Source organism: Rousettus aegyptiacus, unplaced genomic scaffold, assembly GCF_014176215.1.
Source record: "Rousettus aegyptiacus isolate mRouAeg1 unplaced genomic scaffold, mRouAeg1.p scaffold_m13_p_2, whole genome shotgun sequence".
NCBI classification, from domain to species: domain Eukaryota; kingdom Metazoa; phylum Chordata; class Mammalia; order Chiroptera; family Pteropodidae; genus Rousettus; species Rousettus aegyptiacus.
In genome coordinates, this window is record NW_023416295.1 from 97,747,957 (window position 1) to 97,762,368 (window position 14,412).

The window sequence follows — 14,412 nt, forward strand, 5'->3', positions numbered from 1 at the left end:
AGATAGAGCAGTGGGTGGATAGATGGACAAACAGATGGAGCAGACAGTAATAAAACAAATATAGTAAAGCGAATCTTGATGAAAGGTAAAAGGTATACAAGAATTCTTTGTACTGTTTGCAACTTTTCTGTAAGTCCAAAATTATTTCAAAATAAAAAGATTTAAAACACACATACAAAAAATGACTGTCTATATATACATTAAATATTTCTTCCTGCTAAACTGGAACCATAAGCAATGCTGCTTAATCTAACTTTGTTGTTCCTTTTTTTTTCTTTTTGAGTTAAACCAACAGCTTTATTTATAGATGGGATGAAAGATGGGGACAACTGAGCCCCACACCACACCCAGGCTATCCTGGGGGCATTTGCCTCAGGCTTGGGGCATCTAGGTGTCCTGTAGCCTGAGAGCTGGTGTTCCTTATTCTCTAAAGCAAATCTGTAATTCTGTCATACCCACAGTTAGGATGACAGGAAGAATCCCAGGTCCCCCCACTTTCTTGGAGGTGTTCAGCTTCCTCCAGCTGCTCTGATGTGTGGGGCAGCCTCTTAGTTAAGACAAGGATAGTCTTGATTTGCTTCATGTAGAAACCAAAATTCTACATGAAATCCTGCCTTCATTGGTCAGGACATTATGAAGGTCATCTCAGTGACTGTCTTTAGTCATGAGACTGTTTCCTTGGTACCCAAGTTAATTTTTCACTGTTTCCTCTCTCTCTGATTTTTGGGAATCTTGGACCTCTTCTATAAGTTTAAGTTACTTTATAAACAACAGAAATATGACAGATTGATGACCTTGGATTACAAGGCATCATGAAACCCTGACAGGGAAGTAATTCTGTGTTTGCCCCATGAGTAAGAAGGGAACCATGGAACCACGGTCCTGCAGTTTCCTTCCTCTGCTAAGACAATGATAGTCCCAGGGTGTCTCACAATGTCCATTCCTCTTCCCATGCCACATTGCCTCTGGGTTTCTTGATGGCTGTTCCTGATTGACCCCTTATGGGGACATGGGGAGAACCCATGCCTACAGGCACCATGAAGGAAACACATTTCACTATTACAAAATGCTCCTCTCAACCCTAAAGTGGCAGTCATGAAAAGTAGTTTTCATGCCATCTGTTCAAAGCTAAAGGTATAAAGCAGCTGTACTTGGTCCCCTCAAGTTCCCACAGAAACCACAGAGATACAGCTTGGATTTGCTCCTCTCCTCATTGCAGCTGCTGCTTCTTTAGCATTCTGGCCCTTTTCCAAAGGGAGATGGGCCTGGAGACTGCAGTCATGCCATCATGACCTGGTTGTCCCTTTTCTCCAGGCCCCAAGCATCCTCCACACTAGGCTTGAGTAACATAATACTTTCTTTAGGGTGAGCAACCTCCTCGTTTGTGCAAAACCTAAGGGATAAAGAGCCAAAGGCTATATCATAACAAATAGAGATTCAGCCATTTTAAAGTTAATGTCTTATAGGGTCCCTTTATTTTACTTGTAATCCATTTTTACAATAGAAAATGTGCTTTTAGCTAATTTCCTAATTTTAAGGAAGTTTTAAAGTCTTTTTATAGAGATTAAATAAAATAGAGTTAGAGTAGTAATGTTACAATGAGTCATTATCACAAGAATTGGTGGATAAAATCAACTTCTCATGACTTTAAATTGTTAAGTTTTAATTTTAAGAAGCATGATTTCCTGCCTCAGACATTTTGACAAATGTAGTTTCAAGGATAAAACTTGTCTCAAGATTATCTTCGGAATGATAAAAACCAAATTACTCAATATTGTCAGAAAGCTGATTGACCTCCTTAACAAAAAGACTTGAGCGGAAACTCAACTTTATTACAATAAGATAAGAAATAGGTATAGTTTTAATTTCCTTCTCTTTTTAAGAAGTCATAATGGCTAGGTCAGGACTTGGTCTTTTACAAGCACCTTGTCAATCTTCTATCCTTTCGAGGTACTTCATTAACTACTAAATGAGTTTGGTGGCTTCTGCTTCTAACACTTTTTCTAGCCAAGGCTAAATTGAAGAGGATGGGCTTATGCTTTTCTGTTCCCGCAGGTAAGTTGTCCTCTGACCGGCTGCAGTCTCCAAGTCCCAGCTACTCCCGCTTCATCAAGCTCCCTACTTCCCTTTCCAGGGAGCCTGGTGTTGGGCCTTCTTCACTGGACCTGCAGCACATCTAGTATTTCCATTTGAAGTTTCTTTCCCAGCATTGCTCTGGAAAGTTCTGTGTTTTTCCAAATTCCAAATTCTAAAAAATTCATTGAAAAATCAGGAAAATGGAAAAGAGCTCTAAAATTGTCCTGCAAGAATTAAAGTTTTACGGGTAACATAGAGATGGTACTGGTTTGAAGGAATTCATTGAAGTCCAATGGACCTTGAGAGCAGGCACTGATACTCAGAATCCCAGGTTGAGGGAGATATTTTTGGAAAGCAGAACGGGAGCATGCAGAGGAAAAAAAAAGAATCAGTTCTCGTAACTGTGTGTTTATGACCTACCTGCCTCTCCTAGTGAATAATTGTTGCACATAAAAGATACATGTTAACAAGTTTTTATGTGTAATGTACTCGATACATATGTTATGAATATTGTTTCGAGAAATAACAAGTTTTGAAAGAAAAATATGTCCCAAAATTGGCAATTTCAACATATGATTCTGACTAGTGCTGCTAACCTAGTTAACTTCTTACCAGGAGAACTGAATGCTACCTTATTTGAATATTACATAGTAATGTTGCTAGTGTTTTCTAGTATTTGAATATTTGCTATAGACTATAGCTTTTGTGAACATTACTAAACTTAGTACTTATTTATTAAACAAAATTTTAGATATCCATAATAATGAGTAAAGAATATAACTATATTAACATTGATGAAATCTATTAGGTGGTCTCCCTCAATTTATTGCGCTGCGTTCTCCAATGAACAACCAAACAGATTTCCTTTATAAAATTTTTGTCCTTTTTCTATATTTTTTGCCAAGTGTTTTTTAAACAGCTTTATTGAAGTACGTTTGATATGGAAAATCTGAGCATATTTAACGTATACAATCTGAGAGTTTGAGGATAAGTATACACCCATGAAACCATCTGCACCATAAAGGCCATTGACAAGCCTATTACCTTCCGAGGTCTCCTCTTGCCCCCTTTATTATTGTTTATTTGTGTGTGTATGTGTGTGGTAAGATTTATTCTCTTAGAATAATCTTAGGTATACAATACAATAGTTTTAGCTATGGGCACGACAGTATATAGTAGATCCCCAGAACTTAATCATCTTGCATAACTAAAACTTTGTACCCTTAGACCATCATCTCTTTGTTTTCCCCTCCCTGACCCCTGACAACCACCATTCTACTCTCTGCCTCTATAGTTTGACTATTTTTAGATTCCACATATAAACGAGATCATATATGTCTGGTTTATTTCACTTAGCATGCATACAGTCTTCCAGGTCCATCTATGTTGTTGCAAATTTGCCACATTTTCATTTTTGAAATTTATTCATTTATTGATCATTTTGCCATCGTTTTAAAGAATGTTTTCCTCCTTCTTCTCCTCCTATGTGTTTTTAAATACCCTTGTTAAAAGGTAGTTTCCCGGTAGTCTTGTCTTCTCATGCCTGCGTGTACATGTACTGTGGGTGGCCGTGAGAGCCATGGCTGGGAGGACAGCAGCCCGGACATAATGTCTGTGGGCTCCTCTGGGCGTAGTGGTTCTCAAGAGTGTAACAATCTTCAACGATTAGTTCCCAGTGACTTTTAATCTCCATAAGTTTCTCTCCAGGGCAGGAGAGTTCTGCTGTAGATGAAGCTAACTGAGGAGGAGTGGAATAAAATGAAATTTCCCAAAGTCCTTTGATCCATGGGGGAAAGGGAAAAATCTAGGAATATGGGTTACCATAACAATGGCAACAAAATAAGTCCATGAGTAGCACAAAGCTCTAGCACCGTAACTTGCGGAACACTTTTCTTCCAGAAGTCCTGCTCTAGCCCCATCACGGAACCCTTACACTGGTGCTGGAATCTTTACTCACAGGTTAGTAGAGGGTGCAGGGGAGGTGTGTCACATTTGGTGGTACAGAAGCTCTAGGCACTTTGAGCCTTTGCTTTCTAAGGCTTGGGTTTTGACACCGATGATGACTTCTCTTTCCCAGTCAGAACTGGATGCTGGGTCCTGCTCAAGGCTGCTGGTCAAGGGACTAGCTACCTGCCAGGCCTTGCTTTGCTTCTCTGGGCTGGAACACTGTGCTCTTGAGTTGCCCAGCATGGCTTAGGGAACAGGGGAGATAGACTTAAGGGAGCATTGGCTTGGGGGTGACAGGGGTGGCAACTATAGAGCTAGTTTGGACGATGGAAGATACTGCGAGATTAGTATGTCTGTATGGGTACCAGAGGTGCCAGCAGTGGAACCCACATCCTTGGGACACGGTCAGTGGTACTGTAGATCTTGTAGTGTGATGGAGGGGGTGGGGTGAGCCTGACCCATTCTTGCCTCCAGTAGCTGCTGCAGGAAACCCCAGTGCTGCTGGGTGGCTCTCAGGGAACTCTGGTGATGGCAGGTAGTGGCTCAGGTTGGAAATGGTGATAGCTAAGCTTGGGATGGGTCAGAAGGGAATGGCTATGAAAAAAAGCCAGGAGAAGAGGCTGCCACTGCTCTTACTCTGCTTCCGGAAGGAGGGCTCTGTTTTCCTCATGGTGCCTGCTGGTTTTTTTCTCTCTTTCCCAAGATATTAGGACCTTTGCATCTAGGATTAATTCAGCTCCAGTGGAGTAGGCACTGGTTGCTGTTGATCATTGGGCTAACCTGCTCTTGTGCATCACTCCGTTCAGTCAGGAGGGAGCAATAGGGGATCTTACTCGTAAACCTTTTAGCCCAATGGACCTTTAATCATGGACAGGCTGATTTCTATAGAGGATTATTCCTTGGGGCCCTACCTCAACCATTAGGATCTTGAGAAGAGCTCTGTTAACAGAGTAAGGTCCCTACTTATGAGACGCAACTCAGCTTTCTCCCTTAAAGCCTTTGGGAGCAGAAAATATTTCGTTAGACCCTAATGGGAAACACTCGTAGAAAGTGAAGGCATCTCTTCTACTTTGTTCCTACTAGTATAAACTCCCTGTAGCCAAGTTCTGAGGGAGAGAGAGAGAGAGAGAGAGAGAGAGAGAGAGACCCAACAGTTCTGGGCAATATCCATATCCAGAGCCTGGGCAGGAGCAGTTCCTTTGATGTTGCCCAGAAATCTTTCCAAGTGGGAATCAATGGCAGACCCCTGGCCATCTTGTGCTTTTCCAAACATCCTATTTATGTACAGAGGGCTTTGGGAAAATAAAAGCAGTCCAGGAGCAGTTCCACACAGAAGGCAAAGAAGGAAGGTTCTTAAGAGAGCAGCCAAGGACCTGGGGGAGGATGGCTGTGGTTAGGTTGGGCTTCTTTGGGCAAATAGACCAGCTGGCCAGTCACTCCTTGAATGCAATATGGTAGAATAAACAGGCAACTGTTCTGAAATCAGGTTCGCCCTGGCCCTAGGCTGGAGCAGTCTGGCAAATCCAGTAGTGGACAGACTTCATCTCAGACATGCTTTTAATAAGTGCACCCAGCTGAGTTCTTTGCCAGAACTCTTGTCTGTCTCCACACATCCTTAGGTCCTTTTGGCTCCAGACGAGATTAAAGGTTCCTGCTCTTCTTGGCCAGAGGCCTCAGAAAGAGACATTTGTAAGAGTCTTTTCATTTTGTGCTCCTAGTTACTGGAATTTGAAAACCTGGCTGTGAACACTTATTCCAGGCCAACTGTTGGCACCAATGTTATAACAAGGATCAACTTCTACCCCTGCCCTGCCCCCTTTCAAGTCAAATATGGAAAAACTCCATTTGGCAGTTCTTTTCCCTGAAATAACAGCAAAAAGAGAGACAAATAACCCATTTTTAAAAAAGAAAACTTTGAAGTGAATCAGGGATTCTCTTATGTTTTTTTTTAATAAATAACAAACACCTTCAGCCTGTCACCATACTGCTGCTATTCGTGATTCTAAATGGGCCTGTAGACTGGGGTTGCAAGTCAGTTCTAAAGCCACCGTTTCCACTTTTAAAAACATGGTGTATGCAAAGACAGAGAGACAGACAGACAGACAGACAGACAGACACACACACACACACAGGGAGAAAAACAGACAGACAGACAGAGAATTAGTTAAATCCATGAGTCAGAGAATAAAAAATTCCAAGTAAATAAGCTCCCCGCAGGGGGTGGCTCTAGGGACACAGCTCAGCTTCCCTTGAGACGGGGCCTATCCTATTTGGTCTGCAGGGAACCTTATAATACAGTGTTTTTCTTTGGGGAGTGTGTGTCCTCATAGAAGGGACACACTGTTTCCTCTCTTCTAGACACCTTCTCTTGCTTCCTCCTACAGGGGTCATAGAAAAGAGAAAAAGGACCATTTGAAGCCTTTTCTGCTGTTGCCTTTTAAGACTTCATAACTGTTGGATGCATGGCCTAAATATACCAAGTTACGGAAACAGCCTTTCCAGTTGTATGGTTTTCATCTATATTTCACCTTTCCCACCTTCAGTCCTATCTTTTATTTCTACTCATCTGACACAGTCGAATCAACTTGGATGATGCAGAAAGGGAAGAAGGACCACTGGGAATCGGGGATGGGAGTGGTCAGGGATGTGGATAAGTTTCTCAGTTCACATCTCAAGCTTAGAAGGCCTCCTGACAAAAGTCGGGCTTGAGGAGGTGAGCGAGGAGATGCGCCACCCTTCCATCCTCCCCCGCTCCAGAGGCCTTGAGACTGTCCCATTGACATGGCTACAAGTGAACAGAGATATAGAACTAGGAGCAAAGAGAGTCAAAAATAAATTTGTTTGGATGGAATGAAAGGGCAAGGAAGAGGTGAGGGCAAGCCCTGGGAGAGAGATAGTGTTGGGCCTATAAGGAACACAGCGGCCCACAAAAATGCCTTCCACAATGCTACCTCCCTAAGGAATGTGTAGAAAAGGAAATGAACAAGTAATACCTACATTCGACTTTCACTATAAAAATTTCCGAAGCACATAAAGAGAAGAATGAATAAATAATAAGCAAACAAGCAAACAATATGCATGATCTTACCATTTTGAAGTCATATTATAAATTTCTTTTGACTTCCTTCTCATATTTTTAAGTTGTAGCTTAATTTTTTTAATTTAATGTTTTATACAGAAAGCTAGCATCTTTTACTAGTCTGTCATCTATGAGGTTTGAGAGTCATCTGCCAAAATAAAGAAGTTTCTAGTACGGGCTTTGGAAAATAACTCTGTAGTACAATGGTGCTGGTGAGTCTCTTTCAGGCACAGGTTTTGGGTGGAGCAGAGCATTACCAGCCCAGCACAGGGAGCTGCTGTTCTGAGAAAGAAGGTGGCAGAAGGAGGCATGTCAGAAAAAAGAGATCTGTTCTCACAGGGTGTGGTGGGAGGGAGCCCAAAGGGCCGAAGCTGTTCCGTAATGATAGGGTCAGTGCTTCCCAGCTGAGTATAGAGAAGTACTCCCACTAGGAGGATGCTCACTAAGGTGCCATTTATTGAGCATCTACTAATTTTTGGGCATTGGGAACTGTGCCAATACTATTTGTCATCCACCTAACACTCTGACAAAATAGGTGTTATCGTCCACACTTTACAGATGAGGAAACTGAGGGTCTCAGAGATTAATTTACCAGTTTACGGTCACTCAACTGGTAAATGGCTGCATGAGGACTACAACTTGGATTTCCAAGAGTGTAGAAGAATATATAGTCTACCTTTTTCTAGCATGTACATAGAGTAGCTATTTTCTACTCTTGTTGCTGACCTCTCTAGGCTAACCCTGTTGCCTCCTGTTGACTAAGGCTGTTTTCAGTTTCTCAAGGGTGACTTGGCAGCATCTCTTTCCTTATTTTATCCAAGACCTGGCCTCGGTGACCTCCCCAGCTTTCAGTCTCATTTTTTTCCAGTGTCATCTTAATTAAGATCCTAATTAGGACAACATCCATGAACTATAAATTCATTTGTATAAAAATAATTTTTTGGCTCAGCGGATTTGCTGCTACTTTGAAGAAAGTAGAAGAAGCAATTATAAGCAGCTGTGGCATAGTGGCTAAAGCACTGGTTTTAGTCAGAAAAATCTGTCTGTTAATCCTAGCCCTACCATTTGATAGCCATTTGAAACTGAGAAACTCATATAAATTTGTTGAGTCTCAATTTCATAATCTATAGAATGGAGGATATATTAGTCAAGGTAGGTTAACTTCTGTAACTAAAATTTTAGTAGTTTAACACAACAAAAGTTTATGTCTTATTTATGCAACTGTCCAACACAGGTGTTCCTGGTCCAATGGCTCTTCTGAATAGCTCTCCTCCAACTTGTGACTCAGACACTCAGGATCCCTCTGCCTTGTGGCTTCCTCAACCCCACAGTCCTCAGAGTCCTCCCTATAGGTCCAAAAGTTGAGGATAGGAGAGGGATTGTTAAGGTTTGTGTAGTTTTATGGGCAGGACAGGAAATGACCCACATCCCTTTCACCCACATTCCATTGGGCACTGTGTCCATTGGGCAAAACTCAGTCACATGGCTGCACCAAATTAATTGCAAAGGAAGCTGGGAAAACAGTCCAGCTGTGTGTCCAAGACCAAAAGGAAGTGGTTTACAAAATACCTGGTCAGTCCTTCCAACCATCTGACTGTACAGACAAAATTGTTTCTAGAATTAAATTAGATAAGTAAGTAGTAGTGCTGACAGCAGTGTCTTGTACGTGGTAAGTTTTGAATGTGGTTTTTACATTGCAAAGAGTGCCTTAGAGCAACAAATAATTCAGGAAGGAAATGTAAATTGTGGGTTGTGAGAGCAATTCTCCTGCATGCTTTCTTTTAGAGTGTATTGGGATACAATATGCAGTAAGAAATAGTTCATTAGTATTGGTAAATATTTCAATATAAAATAATCCATTAGCCCCGGCACTCTTAGAAAAGAGCTCTTAGTCTGACAGAGGGATAGCTGCTTTCTAGCTCTGCTACCAGTGCCCCTGGACTTCTCCATCTTCCTTTGTTGCCTCTCTTCCAGCTAATTGTACCCCTCTCCCCACCACCATCCCTAACTCACATGCACAAATTCCCCTCATTGAGGGTTACAATGGCAGCTGAATCAAGAGTGATAATGGGGAAGGGGCGGATTAAATCAGACAAGATAATTTAGAGGGATAAAGAAGGCAACATAGGTCATCCAAAGGAGAATTAAGTGGAATTTGGCTTAAAAGAAGTGTCCAGACTAATTCAAGCATATGCAACTGAATATGCAAATCAATTGAACATTGAGTAGAGAGAATACAAATGTAAATGTTTTGTAATGAAGTAAGACTTTGTTTACCCCACATGTTAGGGCCCTTATGTCTTGTCAATCCACTTTGAGTTGCCTGTCCCTCTCCCCCTACCCAATGATGGGATCTGAATTAAGAATGAAAGAAATTCTACCTTTCCTTCCTGCATATTTCTGGGATAATAATTTTATTAGAATGAGATTGTTGTTGTTTTTTTTAAAGACATAATAAGAAGATTATTTCTTTTCCCTTTCATCAATTCAAGCCCTACCTTGGAAAAAAACATCAGGAAGAAACTATTAACTGATGTATGCTGCTTTTAGAGCTATCCCAGGGGACAGATACATCTCCATTAGGTGTCCAGTTGTTGAGAGCTGCAGTAGGCTCGGTAATGAACTCTGTGATCTGAAGGCTGGGGGCTGGCTAAGAGGGGGCTCTAATGGTGGCTTAGAAAGCAAGTCCCTCACTGAAGATGTCCAAGAACGGGTCATTAGAAGAGAGGGCTTAGAGGCAGGCTGCAGAGAGTGATAAATAAGGGTCATTTGAAAGAAAAAAGATGACAAGTTATAGTGAAATAATGAATGTGGCTCAGAACTCAGAGCTTTTATTCAGCCACAAGCTATTCTTGCTCTGCTTGGGGGGAAAAGGCTGCAGGCTTCTTCTTCAGAGTGAGAGCATGAAAATGAAGAGGACCTGGTCTTGGGTGAGTGGGAGGATGAAAGTTTAGGGATTAGCCCAGGAGCTAGAGAAATTTATAGGTATGTACCCAAAAGACATGAGAAAATGTTCACATATGCTCATAGCAGCATTATTCATCATAGCTAAAAGATAGAAGAAAACAATTTTTCATCAATTGATGAAAGAATAAACAAAGTGTGATATGTCCTTGTGACGAAACATTATTTGGCCACAAAAAGGAATGAATCCTGATACATGCTATGCCACAACATAAATGAACCTTCAAAATATGCTAAGTGAAAGAAACAAGTCATAAAAGACCACATATTATATGATTCCGTTTATGTGAAATGTCCAGAATAGGCAAATCCATAGAGACAGAAAGTAGGTTAGTGGTTGCCAGGGGCTGGTGGAAAATGGAGGGGGGCTCTGTGAGAGGCTTTAGAGGTGATAGCTAATAGGGTTTCTTTTGGAGATAATGAAAATATTCTAAAATTGATTGTGGCGATGGTCACATAACTCTGCATATACTAAAAATCATTGAATTGTGTACTTTAAATGGAAGAGTTGCATGATTTGTGAATTACAGGTCAATAAAAACTCTTACAAAAAAACAAATGTATATTATGTTGGGTGGTGATACGTCCTATGAAGAAGAATAGAGCAGCAGCCAGGATAGGTGGGGCATGCTGTTTAGATAGAGGGCCTCTCCAAGAGACGACATGTAAGTGGAGACAAGAGAGAAGTGAGAGGGTGAGCTTTGCAGATTTATTAGGGTGGTATGCCCTAATAAATGAGTGCAAGGCCCGAAGCCACGGAGAGCTTTCGGAATCCAGGAGCTGTGAGAAGAGTGGTGTAGTAGAAGCTGAAAACGGAGTGGGGGATTGTTAGGAACAAGTCCCAGAGGTAGGCACACAGGATCATGAGGATCGAGGTTGGGAGTTCAGACTTTGTGATGGGAAATGATTGGAGCAAGAAAATGATCCATGTGGATTCACATTTTTAAATGCTTCTGATTGTGGGTAGAGAATCATCTACAGGAGGGTTGGAGTGAGTAGAATGGCGATAAACCAGCTTTCCAGGGTGGGTGGGGAAGGCCTTGGTTTGTAATGTTTGCTTATGTTTGTGTTGTGTGAGGATGCAGGGCACTTTCCCAGAGCAGGGCCCCTTCCTGGCTTTGGGAACCAGAGGAATGGGGTGGAAGTTTTTTTTTTTTTCATGGAAATGAAATTCAAATTGGAACCTTATGTCTGGTTCCTCTGAGCTGCAGAGCATGGCTAGAGCATGGCTTACATCAGCCAGATCTGGCATTCGGAGGTCTGCTGACTTTGGGATTAGCTAAACTTTCTCCCTAAGGGCACGCATACTCTTTCCCTGTAACATTCATTTCTGGTGTTGAGATAGTGAAAGACAATGCCCAGGTGTGTCTGTATGAATGTATGTGTGTGTGCATGTGTGTGTGTGTGTGTGTGTGTGTGTGTGTGTGTGTGTGTGTGTGTATTCTTTGCCCCTTATTAAATAGACGGTCTTTGGGTTCAGGGGCCATGACTGTTTTGTTCAACATTATATATCTAACACCTAACACAGTACCAGGTACACAAAAGATGCCCAGTAATTATTTGTTGAATAAATAAATGAATTCCTTTCAAGTCTCCGATATGCATGGGCAAAAGACAGCAGGCAACGACAACAAGAAATAGTGAGTGTATGGAGACAGCCCTCTCAAGGAACCTTTTTTTGTTCTCTACTCATGCATCTATAAATACTATTCAATTCACCCTGAAATGAGTGGAGAATTTTATTTATTTTGTAGTTAATACACCTTGAGGAGTTTAGGGCTCACATATATCTTACATGTACTATTGCTTAGAAAAATATAAAATGCTTGCAATAATTAAATTGGGCTTTTCAGATTAATAAATTCTGGGTGTAAATAGAAGACACAGGGTACTTCGAGATTTTTAGATGACAAATCATTTGGAAATACCCTCTACTGTAATCTTTACCTTCCCATGTTTTGGCTGTTAGTGTGAGATCTTTCGGCTTCTGCCATTCTTCATATCCTTAGATGAGCACTTTCCAGTAGAGAATGGTACAGGGATGCTTTTGAACAGAGGGGAAATGCTACCTGGGTGATGAGTGCGTTTGCATCCTCTGTCTCCCCCTCTCTGTCTCCCTGTCTCTGTCTCTGTCTTTCTCTCTGTTTCTCTGCCTCTGAGGCTGTGCATGCTGTAGCTGGTATCACATGTCCTCAGCACAGCCTCCAAAAATTCAGTCCCAGGCCTGTTGGGAGAGGTGCACAGAGCCCACTCCTCATTCAGGTGGGTGACATCTGAGGTTGCAGTGTAAGACCAGAAGTGGAAGGCTCCCCCATCATGAAGTCGCTGCCACTGTTGCTCTTGGGGGAAAAATGTAGTTCTTTATGCCAATTGGATTTTCCTACCCTCTCCCTTCTTCCTTGAAGACGCCCAGAGACTCTTTGAAACGGTATCCAGAATCTGAGAGTTATAAAACTAGGACTATAATTTGCCTAAGATCCCAGAGTTCTTGCCTATAAACTTTTCTCTGTGCAAGAGAGGACACTGTGGCCCAGGGAAGTGCAGCGACACGGGCTGAACAGTGAGCGTGCCAGGCCGGAAAGTCTGGCTCCCTGACTCTAACTTTAGTGTTCAAGGCTCTGGACGTGACCATCCTTTATAAACTGAAAAGGAGCACAAAAAAGTAAAGTTTTTATTAATGTTATTAGGATCACGTGTTCTTTGGTTGCTTGGATGGGAAGCTTAAGTGGAGAAGAAATGCGAGTACATTTGAGAACCTCCCCTCTGTCCATAGCAGTGATCACTTCACCCTCTTCTCCCCTGCACCCCCTCCAACCACCCTCTCTACACACTGGTCTCTGGCCCCTCGCTGTTGTCCTGGATCTAGGCCTTGGTAGAAACAACACAAACATTTCAGAAAAGAAAGGGCAGAGGGGAAACAAGTATAGGAAGGAAGGGTGCTTGGCAAGGCATGACCTGTTCAGAAGAAATGGATGAAGAGTGAGGACTCTGAAGAAGTGCAGCAGAATTTCTTACATCACACCTGATCCCCAGTCTCCAGGTGCCTGAAAGTCCAGCTATGGGGAGCAGAATGCCAGAACTCTGCCCCTTAGCCCAGCCCAGCATTGTTGCCCCTCTGCAGTCAGAGCCTGGCCGGCCTCTATAAATGGGAAGAAAAGATGTCCTCCTTGCACCAGACCATTCCGGGCTTCCTGAACTACTGAGAGCACTGAGAGGAGAAATGAATATTTTATAAAAGGCCATAAAATATAATTTGTTACTTGGAGTGAATTCGAATCTGTAGTTAAAAAAAGAGAGAAGTTACCATCAGTAGACCAGAAGCTTTGCATTATTTAGGTCCAGCTATTTCATTACATCAGAACCAGAACATTAAAATCACACCCTTTGCTCCTCGGGAAGAGAAGCAGTATGTCAGAGGGCCGATTTAGGCTCACTGGGCAAGGGACAGTGGCTCTCTGCCTGGAGTGTGCTTGGGTAGAGGGTGACTAAGTGCTTTGGATAGAAACAGGCAACCAGCTGTCCCAGCTTCCCCTTACTGTCCCATTTATTTGCATTAAAGGTGGGGAGGGGAGTGAGTAATTCTAGTGAAGTCTCTTCTTTCTGTTGAGATCTTCTCTTACATCCCCCTCCTTTCCTCCAGAACAACCCCTTCATTTCCCAAAGCTGGGAAGGGAACTCAAGTTTGGAAGAGAAAACAGCCTAAACGTGGATATCAGACACCCCTGTTCCAATCTCTGCATCCCAACCGACACCGTGCCTTACAGAGAACGTCTTTGAGACCTTGCCCCACCTGATTTGGAGGGCTTGTCCTACTCAACAGATGGCCTTTCCAACTTTAGGCTTCCCCAAATTCCTGTCCCTGGGGAAAAATAAAAATCATTTTACTTTTGATGCAAAGCGATTCAATTTTTTGTTTGTGTTAAAGCTCTCCTTTACAAACCATATCCTGGGCTTTACGATTCTTAACCATAAAGTCCTTTACTTTGTTTTCAGAACTGAAAGAACTTAGTACTCTGTGAATTCTACACTTAACAAAATCAACAATAGATCTAAACTTTGAAACTACAATTTTTAAAACTGTGTCAAAGGTTCCAGATCTATCTCTTAGTGATCATATTTAAAGAACTTCCACATCATTCCAGTGACAGAAGAGTCAGGAAAATGTTTTCTTCTTCTTTTAGAACACACTCTGAAAGTCATGGCTCTTTTTGTTCTTCCGTCACTGGACTGACTTTGGCACCCCCTTCACTTCATGCCTCTTATTTTGGGCAATCTTCACTTAGATGTGGTTTTCTGTGTCCTGTCCAGCTCTCCTTCCTTCCACTACTCAACCTCTTCCTCCTGCT